The sequence below is a fragment of the Mya arenaria genome, chromosome 17 (genome assembly GCF_026914265.1).
Source record: "Mya arenaria isolate MELC-2E11 chromosome 17, ASM2691426v1".
Taxonomy (NCBI): Eukaryota; Metazoa; Mollusca; class Bivalvia; order Myida; family Myidae; genus Mya; species Mya arenaria.
This window is the reverse complement of record NC_069138.1, coordinates 25,324,308-25,337,521: the sequence shown is the minus strand read 5'-3', so window position 1 is coordinate 25,337,521 and position 13,214 is coordinate 25,324,308.

Sequence of the window (13,214 nt, the reverse complement as noted above, 5' to 3'; positions counted from 1 at the left end):
TTACGTGTTGAACGAAGGACTTGTTTGGACTTCAGCAATCGGAGTTACGCTCATAGTCTAGTATAAGGTCAATGTGTCTCTACGTGTTGAACGAATGACATGTTCGGACTTGAGCATTGAATATTCATGCATTGTAATTTTCTATGCGAGAAAATGAAGAAATCCTTACACCCAAGAACTGAAGTATGGCTTGACCAGCAGAGACGCCATCAAGACTTGAGTTCAAAGTTGCTGCAATTCCAGTATCATCTAGATATCAGAAGTATTAAAACACTAGTGTAGTAAGATAAAAGGAATACTGTTCTAAAACTAAAGCTCTATACATGAATGGCTGTAAAATAGCTGAAATGGCTGCCCAATATACCGACACACGTGATGCATGTTTCCTAGGGTTTGAACAAATACTGAGAACTCCAAATGTCACGGTACCACTTAATTCGAAGTGCCAGTAGAGAAACTACTGGATTCAATTGTCATCGTCTTTATTCGGTTGGACACGATGGGGGATCATGAACCTGCGACTTTACGCAATCAATGAGGTACTGAGTTATCGACAGACATCATGAACGTTCAAATAATTTACGGACATCTTGTATAAACTGTTCAATGTCCAGTTTATATGGTTTTACCAACGGCTTCAAATTATTACCATATTTGTCATCCCTTTCACGTTCACAAAGTCACAAATGTTCACAAAGTCACGAATGTTCACAAAGTCACAAATGTTCACAAAGTCACGAATGTTCACAAAGTCACGAATGTTCACAAAGTACACAACCGATCACAAAATCACATACGTTTTGAAACTTAGAATCACCGTCCGCAGCGGACCCTGGTAATCAGCGGTACCGGACTGCGTAAGGCGGTTTCCTAGTTATGTAAAATGTTTTAGCACATCGAAGCCGCCATATGGATCCCGTAGGGATCCACCGCCGAAAAGGATAATCTAGGACCGTAATGGGATCCCGGAACACCCTCCAAAATACCTTTTGGGCGGCCGATATGCCAAAACGCCGTGCATTGGGAAAAAAGCTTAAGTTTAGTGTAGCCATATATGAATTTGGTAGGTTTTAAGTACTTCACACATTCAAAAGCAAACAGGCGAGCCAAGATGTATGACTTCGTACAAAGCTGCTGAAATGTCATTTAAAGCAAGTCTGAGTCTAATTTATCAAAAATGTTAAATAATGGCCAGATTCCAATAAGATATTGCATCATAGCTATTCACCCTTAGGCGGACGGATTACAAGGCTTTCACGTCGGACGAAAATCGCCAAACTATCGCGGTAGCATTTTAGAACAAATGAACTTAGATCTGGGCAGCTGGGCAATAGAATATCAAACTCGGACATAATATCGAAAGTTTGCACTCGACCTATATCACTAGCCCCCGCAATGTACTCGAAGGCTGAACCCGTTCGTTTAGCAAAAAAGACAATACATATTTTGCTTGATTAAGGGACATTCCCCCGTATGCCTGCCAGAGAAATTCAACGTTTTTGAGGCCGGGATAAGAGCCGCCTGCCCGCAAACTTGCCCTTGGTATAAGTGTTTATATGAACGATAAACCGTTACACCAGCCTCAAATGAAGAGTAATAGGGAAGCCCATTTAAATAATGCTAAAGCTAATTATTTGACGATCTTAAATATTAGTCGTTTATGCTGACTATGTTAAAATGGGTCTAACCTTAGTCAGCCACGGCCAAATCCTGAAAGTTCAATGCAATGCATTGATAACGGATCGGGACCTTAACCAGATTTGGGCGAATGTATCTGCGGACGGCCTGTGAGCGCCATCGACCGGCCTCTGTATATGCTCAGCAGACATGTCCTTTATAGATGCTTTGGTGGCCGCAACAATCCTAAACATATGAGAACTTAACCGCGTAGACAAGACCTGCCACTCCAGATGCCTTTTTGAGCACCGATGTGAACTGATACCTAGTGACAGGGGAGCCATCGTAATGGCAGAATAGGGACCCACAACTCTGGGCGCACGCGCAGATACGGCACGAGAGAGATTACGAGACAAACCATGTCGTTAGAACTTTTTATGCTTATTGTTTCCGGAGCACCAAGCTGGTTTGTTTTTGAATGACGTTAAGTTATGTTAAGTGTACTTTTCCGAAACGCCATGTCATTTATAGAAATAATATTATGTTGACGATCGCTTTGCCTTATGAGCTCCCCTACCAAGATGAAGCCAACAAATATAATGATACAGGCTGTAGAAAAAGGGATGATTCGTATCTATTGGTGCAAACAATGGGTAACTTCGAACGCGCAATTCTTAAAATAGGTGATGTGATGGGCAGATGTGTCTTTTCCCGCTCGTTGACGGTGGAAGCCTTTAAGGAGTTTTATCACTATAACCTGGGTAGACGGATCTGGTGCCCCAATCCTTTTGAACTTATAACCGATTGCTGTAACATATAATCGTGCAGTGGCCGGAGCGCATGACTGAAGTGACCTGAATAAGATGAAGAGTACTATGTTCGAAACTCGGAAAACTTGGCCAGACTGTGTACATACGATGACATGGTGTTTTGGAATATAGCCGAGTTTAAGAGTCTTTCAGCTTCGGCGAGTAAATGGGGGTGAGGAATTCCGGAAGTAAAACTTACGGAAATGGGCCCGCCTCTGTGGCCAACTGGCGGAACCTCTGCCACATCTTTCGTGTAATCGAATACCAATTGTATTTTCTTTGGTTGGTATGTAACGCGCTCTAAAAACAATGTCATGGGACATGATGCACATAATTAAGGGGCGGAGTAGGTGTATCGCGCGCTTTGATTTTGATGACTGTTACGTATTTCCACTAGGCCCATATTGTCAGACCACAAAATCAACTTTTTTGCGCAGAGACGAGTGGCCGTCGGCCCGGCGCTGTCATTCCACCATTCTAAGATATCATTGGAAATCCACATAGACTTAAGCATGTGAACAATGAGTTTAAAAAAAATAACCACATCATCAAAACTTTTAGAGATTGTGTTTTACGGACATAGAATAAGGTATGTCAATACCTATCATTGCATCGTACAATCGTCTGCTAAATGCGCGTCCCACGTAAGGACGCCCTGGAAGAAAGTGTTATACTTTTTGACAGTGTTACCAGTCACAGGGGCGTAGCTGTGCCTTAAAAACTTGTATGCCTGATGGATCTATGTGAGTTTGGAGATAAGTCCCCCTCTCCACCCCAAAGTGTCTTTCTAAATAAGAAGCAAAATGGTGAATTTAGAAGCATTTCAGGAGAAAAACCAAAAGCACAAGTGCATCCATTGTACATGTAAATTACACACACTTTATTAAATATGCAATGATTAAAATAAAACCACCTTGAGGTTGCCCATAGTTTAAATAAGCACCGAACTTGCATTGGTCATAATTAAACTTTTGAGTTGTTCTAAGTGCTAGAGTAGCTATTAGTTTTTATTGCTTTTTCGGGTTATTTAAATTTGTCATTCTCCAAGTTCTAGGCCCGGGCCTACAAGGCCTATAGATATGTAGCTACGCCACTGCCAGAAATTGCTGGAAGTGGCTGTAAATCTAGCAACACGTTACCTGTTATTGTGGCACCCTAAGCCACTTCATCGGGAAATCCTTGTCCCGGCGTAGGACCCTTGATTAGGGCCTTATAACCGGAAAACTTATGTGAAGACCTTTGACCTTGAACCTCCGTGCTGACCGCAGCGACGCTTTCCCGCGTGATTTGGCCGCCAAACGACTCGACCTCGTGGCATTGGGTGCGGCTGCATTAGACGGGTCCCTGGGTATTTCCCTATAGCGTAGCATGGCCGACATATTTGTTCAATACAGAAGTACTTGAGAGAAGATTGATTGCAGAAATGGCTAAACAGAATCGATTTCTGGAGGAGGAATAAAATGCGTTACCGTTTGAGAGAATTTCAGAAAGGAAAAGGAAGTTACGTCATCATTCCTTTCGGTACATTGTGCCTAGGTCACACACAACTGATAGTTGGCATGTGGTTAGTAAATGATGAAGCGATAAAACAGGTTACTGAGAGCAGTAACCCTAACTATCGGGGCAGTTACAGAAGACAATACAAGAATGGCCAAGCTTGTGACTTTATTGATCTTTCTGGTGAATACAAATTAAGACGGCGATAATAAGTCTCGACGTTTCCAAATTTTGTCCTTACCACAACTGCTGGCATTTTGTATGCAGTCTGACATACATGTGGTAATCCTTTACCAATATTGTTCAAAATATTGCCCTGTGGTTTAAATTGGCCCTGCCCAAGGGGGTCAGGTTGTTCTGTATATTATATAATAATATCTTTGAAAATCATCTTTTCTGAATCTGCAAATCTCATACATTTAATATGTTTTATGTATAATTTTACTAATTGGCCCTTTACCAAGACTGTTCAAATTATATCCATTGGGTTGAATCTTGTTCCGGCCCCTGGTCCCAGGTTTTCTATATACTTAAATAGTTGAAGCTTTAATCCGCAAGGCCAAGACTTTTAATGATTGGTATGTACATGTAGCCTTATATATGTAGTGGCTTAGTGGCTATTTACCAAAATTGTTTAAATCATGTCACTCCGGGTTCTTTTTTTATAATATTGATGTTGTTAAGTCTTTGAAAATCTTCTTCACTGAAATCGCAAGGCGTTTACCCTAGATGTTTGATAGCAATACTAATGTGAAAAACTAGCCTCAAGCCTCAAGTACTGGTCCTTTACCAACATTGTTCAAATTATGTCCATTGGATCAAACTTATTGAAAATTTATAATGCTCATTGTTTGGAAATATACGTCATGAACCTTTGATATCAGATGTCGGACGTGTAAATGGATTTGAATTAGTCTGATTTTACGGCATTAATGAATTCAAAAGAACTATATAGATGGTACCCCCCGCCCCCTATTTTACGAGGCTTTGACCATTACATATGCAGCTCGCACGCATTTTCAACACTTCTACCGTTTACGGTTCTCGTGTTCAAACTAGACCATTTATTAACAGTGTAAGCAAATTATGCTGTTTTTTTCAATGCTTATCACACAGTTGTCAACTTGTCTCTAGTACATCAGCACTTTGATTTATGACAGTAGCATTCCGCCGACATACGCTGTGCGAGTTAAAAGCGCCATAATTTTCGTTGACAGTGAGTCTGAGTCAAGCATTTGTTTAGAGTAGAAACACGCTACGTTCGATAAAGTAATAAAGCTGAGTTTTGCTGCAATAATAACGAGTAATAGTAACATTACAGTACGGCTTGATATAATAAATACTTATTAAGCATAACACTTAAGTAGCCTTGTATAAATTATATATTGATTCTCATTTTAACAAATCTTCAATTTTGATTAAATTGATAAAGGCCTATAACATTAACATGACACACATGCATTGAAGATAACACGGACAGACAACTATTTTAAGCAAGTAAGGTGAACTGGGTGTGTTATCTCGCTTAGATTTCCATCCCAGAACAATATTAAAATCGTGTTATACTGCATGAAATAACAATGCGAGATTCATGGTTAATATAACAATTATATCATATTATATATTATATAAAACGGTATTTACGGAACGTGCGCACCAGCGAAGGACGTAGTGTGTAGTGACCCTTAATACTTGTCATGATTTATATACATACGATTACTGAATGAACAATTGTATTCGGTTCGAGCGCTGTTTCGCCTAATATAATAAAAACTGTTCAACTTACAAACTGTTTTCAATACGGGCTTTTAATTGGTACAGAGTACATAATTGTCTGGTTATGATCAGAGCTGAGTAGGTCACATGAGAATCAAACTAACTTCTTAGCTGCGCTCACAATAAGTTGAAATTGAATATTGTGTTGGTGTCCACACTTAATAATATATTGGAAGTGCACGACTTGAGTGAGAGTTTGATAACTACACTTGTGTCATAATACTTTCATATAAAACTTGTTATGTTCATATATATTTGGCGGCCTATGACAATTTAGGATTTACCCCATTTACTGAAGGTCCACATCATATAGAGCAGATTTGACAGTGAATACAAACATATATTTTCGTAGAGAATATTTTGTCGGTCTCAATGATTTGATTCAGTCGCTGTCTTTCGTTGATCGCATTGCCACCTTCGCATGCGCTAAGTAACTATGATTGGCAGTTAATAGTTGTTTGTCTGGAGGCAGTTAAAGCTTTCGTCATAAACCCGAATTTGGAATAGATGTGTAATCAGCTATCAAATCGTTTTGACAATTATTCAGTGCACAATTAAAAAAGTTATGTGAAAACAATTTAAATATTACTTTATATATATATATATATATATATACTCATTTACGTCTCTTCCTTAAATATGTTTTAAAATATAATACGAAATCTACAGTTAATTTCGCATTGCTATATATTCGGGGTTTAAATACCAAACGTCAAAATATACAAAATTATCCAGAAGTAAATATTATTTCAAAAATAATGAAATTTTTTGTTTGACTGAAACATTGGCATCGGAAGAATTCGTTTTTGCTGTTAATGGTTTTCAAGCTTTTATTTTGAATTGAAAAGAGAAAATAATTTGCACAACCCGTAATTCTTGAGTAATAATCATTTTTGTCAGAGATAAATTTGTGAGTAAGGATATGTTTATTATGGAACACAGTGATACAAATATTTGGAATAAACTTGACGGTAGGCTTTTCAAAAACGTTTTATTTGTTTGTCTTAGTCATATTATTCCAAGTATGTCAAGTAGAACATCCCTTTTTGATACTTACACATACAGAGTTATCATAGAAAATATGATACATATTCAGGATAAGAATGGTAAAGAAAATTGCTCATTTTTGATACTTGTTCTAAACTCTAGAATATGGCTTTTGTCAGACTTTGTTTCGGAAGATATCGTTAATTCATTTGAATATTTTATCAGATGATTACGATATTGATACTAGTTTACCAAGGCTATCGCTTGATATGGGTACAAATGCTAATGGTTCATTACTGTTGTATTTCCTAACACAGACAGGTGTACGAGTTGCAAATGGATGTGTATGTGGATTCCGTCCCTTACCCTGGACATCACTAATGAATACATTGATTTATTAATACCAAATATTCTTCCATGTAATCTTTACTTAATAGATTACTCCAGAGATTATGCCTAACAACATAATCAAAGGCTTTAGTTAGATTGATAAACACACAATGCAGTTGCTTACATTGATTAAGAACATCCGTTAATTAACCATGAAACATATTATCTACAGTACCCATATTCGACCTAAAACCATCTGGTGCTTCAATATAGTCGTTTGCTATTGTGAAAGAATTGTGCACATTGGGTTAATATTGTGAAATTGTATGCATTTGCAGAAAATATTATATGATTTAAAAAGCTCAGGAACCACTCTGGATTCGTCCAAATAGGTTGCCAAAATCCATGGCGGCCGCCATTACCATTAACAGAGAATACTAGGTTAGTGCCGTGGATGGAGGAAGTTTATCTGGCAAGGCGGAGGAATTTATCGGGTGAGCCGAAGGCGAACCCGATAAAATCCGTATCCGGGCCAGATTAACTTTCTCCATCCACGGCACTTACCTAGTATTCTATTTATCATGTTAATTTGTTGAATTAAACACTATAAATAACCTTATAATCATAAAATTATCTTTAAAAGTAAGGGGAGCAACTGTTTTTCCCTGTTGACGTCATTACACTCGGTATCCATGTTTAAAACGCCTGCAAAATAGTTCTCAAAACTTTTTTCAATACTTTTACATTTAAAGTCATTGCATTTTAATACGTCAATATCAATTCAAAACATAAAAAAAGCTTTTATTAATGCATAAACATGAATCAGTCTCCAAGCATTATCTGATGATGTAACAATTATTCCGCAATTCACAGAGTACTGTACACAGGGCATTATTCAAGATCACGAGTGTAGAAAATATAGAAAAGAAGTTCGTTTTCGCGGTCACATGACCACCCTGACTGTAGATAAACATCACGTGGTCTACTATCCTAATAAACTAAAGTTTACACGGCACCTTGTTATTGGACCGAGTTGTATGCAAGTGACAGGATAATGATGTTTATATATATTTATGGTGCTTCCTTTGACCGGAATAAATGCCTTTCTTTGTGATATTTAATTATTATTAAGATGCTGAAAATGAACTCTTTGAACATTCCTGCAGATACACCTCGAAACAACATATTGTGTTGCCCTGGCAATCATTATATTGTTGAAATGATTATGTACCACGCCCCCCCCCCCCCCAGGTCCGGGGGTATACCGCGGATAGCCGGGGAAAAGGGCCGTGTTTTTACTTTCCAGGTGCCCCCGCTGGGCCGGGTGACCGCGGTTATTTTGTCATAGGGTCAAATTTAGCGGAGATTGGGCCTAATGTAGAGTCTCTGGAGTGCGGGAGCATTTGGCCGGGGTTTAACCATCAGTTCGTCCCCGGGGATTTCACCCGGGGTTGGCTGGACCGAAAGTCAAAGTCCGTGCAATTCCTCGGACCTGGGGGGGGGGGGGGGTGGCGTGGTTACAATTGACTGGTGCATTAATATATCGGTTTTAACGGCAAAGCGCCCTAAATGTTTATAGGATGATGCTTATAACGACGAAATGTTTCATAGAAGTGTTACAGTATTGCAGATAGTTTTAATCTTAATTTTATGTAACCTATGTATGATGAGGACCAAGAAATAAAAGCTGGCCTTCAAGATGACCGCCATAAATATCTAATTGAGTATTTTCTATCTTTTAAATACGGCACAGATAAAAAAGCTTAGACCGTTTAATTTGATGAAAATTGCTCATGTTCCTAAATTACCTTAAATTCACATGCTGCATTGACTACCTCAATGACAAGGTCAGGCCAAGGCTCAAGGAACGAAAATAAAACAAGATATGGTATGTATGTGTATCCAATTAAAAAAGCCATAAATGTAAATTGAATAATTTAATTTATATCAGCGTACTTTTTTCTGGAGTCGTTACCATAATTGAGTTATCTGCTCGTGTTATGGTTAGAATAAGGATCCTCTCAGGATATATCCAATATGTCCACCAAATCCAATATTGTCACCATGTGGTTCTGACTACTTGTCGTAATTATACAGCAGCACATTTGTTTGGTTTTGGTCAATATATGGACTGTATGACTACCATCATTTGATATATTTGGTACTGAGTATGCTTAATTAGAGCATGGGCTTGTTTTGCTCCAAATTGGGCTTACGGTTACCAAATTTAGTGTTTTGGCACTGCCAGCGGAAATATACAGTTTCATAATGAAAAGCATCAATGTACTTACTCTTGGAATAAACAAATAAAACATTATTAAAAAATACGAAATATATTTGCCAAAATCTTCTTCCAACTGATCAACCTTAAAGTGAACCAAACGAATAAAGGGGGAGGAAATTTGCAACATGTAGTAGATACAGCACGAGCTTTTCTTCAAAAGTGTCCTCTTACAGACGTAAGAAGCCGTTTCGTTAGGACAAACACCAATTTTGTCCTTCAGCCACTAACCAGTCATCACAATCAAGACAACAGCTCATGTATCTGCCTGAACATTATCGTTTCTAGGTACCCAAAAGAAAATAATCTCAATAGTATTCTGCTTACAGAAATCATGAATATCTAAACAAATACCGTGTAGATCTTTGACATTATTTTATTTGTATGAATCCCCCAACACATTTCCGAGGGCGCATTATCACACGACTCACTTCCCGAAGGGTGTACCCTGTGTAAACACACTTAATGTGAATAACCCTGTACTCTAGGCTTCAACGCGCTCAGCTCACTTTCGGGAGCTTCCGCGCATGCCTTACATATGCCGACTATCGATTCTACGGGAACTAATTGTTCGAAATGAACTGTCTGCAGCTTTGTGCAAGCCACATAACCTCCATATCCTAAAAAACTTGCGTCAGAAAACAAAGACGCATCATCTACGAAGCTTTTCATTAAATGTTTGCCATGTTCGTTTATATTCCGTGCATTTCCGAACCCAAACTGCATAGCTTTTGGACTAACTTTTACGTACGAGTTCCAACTCCCTCATGCCAAAATACATTTCTACATGTATCTAATAGTCCTACAAACAATCTAACGGACAGCGTTTTGTAACGAAATAATCTGACCTACAACACCCGCTAATATTCTCACGTGAATAATTTTCATCTTGTCTCTATCTAGCTGAAATAATACAGACTCTTACGGTACTTATAACCGCCGTACGCTTTCTTATACACCCATCAGATTAGACGAAGACCATGAAGACCGCACTACGTCCTGGAAATTTTGACGGTCGAAGCGAAGACGCGGTAAAATCCTTAAAAATGCGTTACTCAAGTTCATACTACGTCCTTACTGCGCATCTGCCAGCCATTCACTGCGTCACACACGTTCCGAGGACGATTTCACTGCGCGCATCTTCACGTGCGCACCACATCAAATGCGTTTTTTGTACGTTCTTACTTCGACCAGCAAGATTGCATCACGCGCTTACGAAGTGCTTATCACGTCCATATTACGTTCGTTTGACTTCAATTTATTTGTAATTGCGATCGAGATGGAATTGCAGTGTTCTATTTGTAACTGGCCTATTTTTCATTCATATCTAGTGTTGGTATAACATAAATTTATAGGAGAGTTGAATCCCGTATACATACATGATCACTATTCAGAACCTGACAGGACGTGGTAAGAACCTGTTATAAACGTGTCTAAGGCGTGATAAGCATTAAAAGAACGTATTAACAACCTAATGTGGTATTCTCCAACGTGGCTCGAACGTACCATAGTCGTAGTAAAAGCGTGGGGAGGATATGGTGAGAACGCCATTGACGTAGCAAGAACGCAAAGACAACCTAGAGACAACGCGATGAGAACGCCATTCAATATGTCCCGTCTAATACTACGCTTGCACTACGTCAATCAAGTTTGTACTAGGTTTTAGTTACGCTGTCACTATGTCCATGCCGTCGTTAATACATTCTTTTTCTTACTACGCCCTCAATCGACCACGTCTTCACTACATTTTTTTAACATGTTCAAAGTCCGCTCACGTCCTTCACGTCCATAAAGACCATACCACGTCCTTATCGGTGTCTACTGCGTTCCTGCTACGTTTTCCAAGTTCTGACTGCGTCCTGCCAGATTTTTGTGAATATAGTAGGAACATGGCGTAGTGTGATGGGGGCGTAGAAAGTTTTTAATTACAAACGGTTTGACTCATTATTTAACTTATGGCCCAACCAAACTGCAACTCTAGAAGGTTTACAAATGTATTTTTCTTCTGCTATGAAGAAACCAAACTCGTACAATGATTTTGGTACACACGTACAAGAAAAATACGCAGACTTATATAATAATAATAATAATAATAATAATAATAATAATAATAATAATAATAATAATAATAATAATATCTTTATTTTAAGAAGGTGACATATTAAGATCATGTACAAAACTACAGAATCTTATTTTCGATATGGCCCTCTGAAACAGAATGAAAATATGGCAAATAATCATAAGACAAACATGAAGACGATGCTAACAACGATGACGATGATGATAATGATTATAAGTATGCTGTTGATGATGACGATAATGATGCATATGATGACATGATGATGATGTTGAATCAATATTAGACAGATACTCTCAGTTAAATATAATTATGAATAAAACATTACAATTTGTATAATCACAAGTTTCCTATGAGGTACTGTTTGACCTTTATTTTATACGTATTAAAGTTTTTTGATTCTCGTATTTCCAAAGGTATATTATTCCAAACAATTCTGCTGTAATATGTAAACGATGCTTTCATATAATTAGTACGAGGTCTAGTTTGTAAAACAATATCTTTGTGTGCCATTGATCTTAGCATATATACATTATTGTCTGAAACTGTTACTAATTCTGACATATATGATGGAGCCATGCTATTCAACGTCTTGTAAACTAATACTGCTGCGTGGTATTTACATCTATCCGAGAAGTTTAGCCATTTTAGTTCTTTAAATAGATTTGTTGATGAATCTCGTTTAGATTTACCAAGTATGATTTTTGCAATTCGTTTTTGTAAGTTATTTATTTTATTCACATATGAATTGGTTCCCTTGCCCCAGACCAAGCAGCCGTAATCAAAATTTGGCAGAATATATGCATTGTAAAACATTCGTTTTGTATCAGGTGTGAGGAAATATATTATATTTTTTAGAAGTGCAATTTTCTTATTCAGATTTTTACAAACATAATCGATTTGCACATGCCAGTTTAGTGTATTATCTATATACAACCCTAATAACTTTTGCACAACAACATTAACTATTTGAACATCATTAATACAAAGTTCAAGATTCCCAGTGTTTTTTAATTTATTTGCAGACCCTATTAACATGCATTTAGTCTTGGAAGGATGCAATGACATATTATTTAGTTGACACCACTTATTAACATAATTTAAATGATGTTGTAATTTATTTTGAATATCCGTCAACTGATATCCAGATTCATAAAGTGTTGAGTCATCTGCATATAGATCTATATTTAATGTTGGATGCATAACTGCAATATCATTTATGTATAAAATAAAAAGCAAGGGTCCCAGTATGGAACCCTGGGGTACCCCAGATGTAACAGTGAGTTTTTGCGATTTAATTTTGCCAATCTTTACAATTTGGTTTCTATTTTCAAGATATGATTTAAACAAATTCAATGCTATTTCAGAAAAATGATACAGTTTCAATTTATAAAGAAGAATTTCATGATCAACTAAATCGAAAGCTTTTCTCAAATCCAAAAATATCGCACCAACTAGTTTACCACTGTCAACATCTTTAAGCCAAGTATCTATAAGTCTTATTAGAGCAGTGTTACATGAATGGTGTTTTCTAAATCCAGATTGTGTTTTGTGTATGACATCGGTTTTCTCAAAGTACAACTGTACCTGTGTCGCTATATGCCTTTCAAAGATTTTTGATATAGTTGGGAGTATTGAAATGGGGCGGTAATTATTGGGGTCCTCTTTGTTGCCTGACTTGAAAATTGGTATTACTCGTGCTTCTTTCAGTTTATCAGGGAAAACTCCATGCGCTATACTACTGTTGATAATTGATGCTATACAAGGTGTAATAGTATCACCACATTGCTTCAAAATTTTGGGGCCTACTCCATCTATGCCTGTGGCCTTTCCAACATTT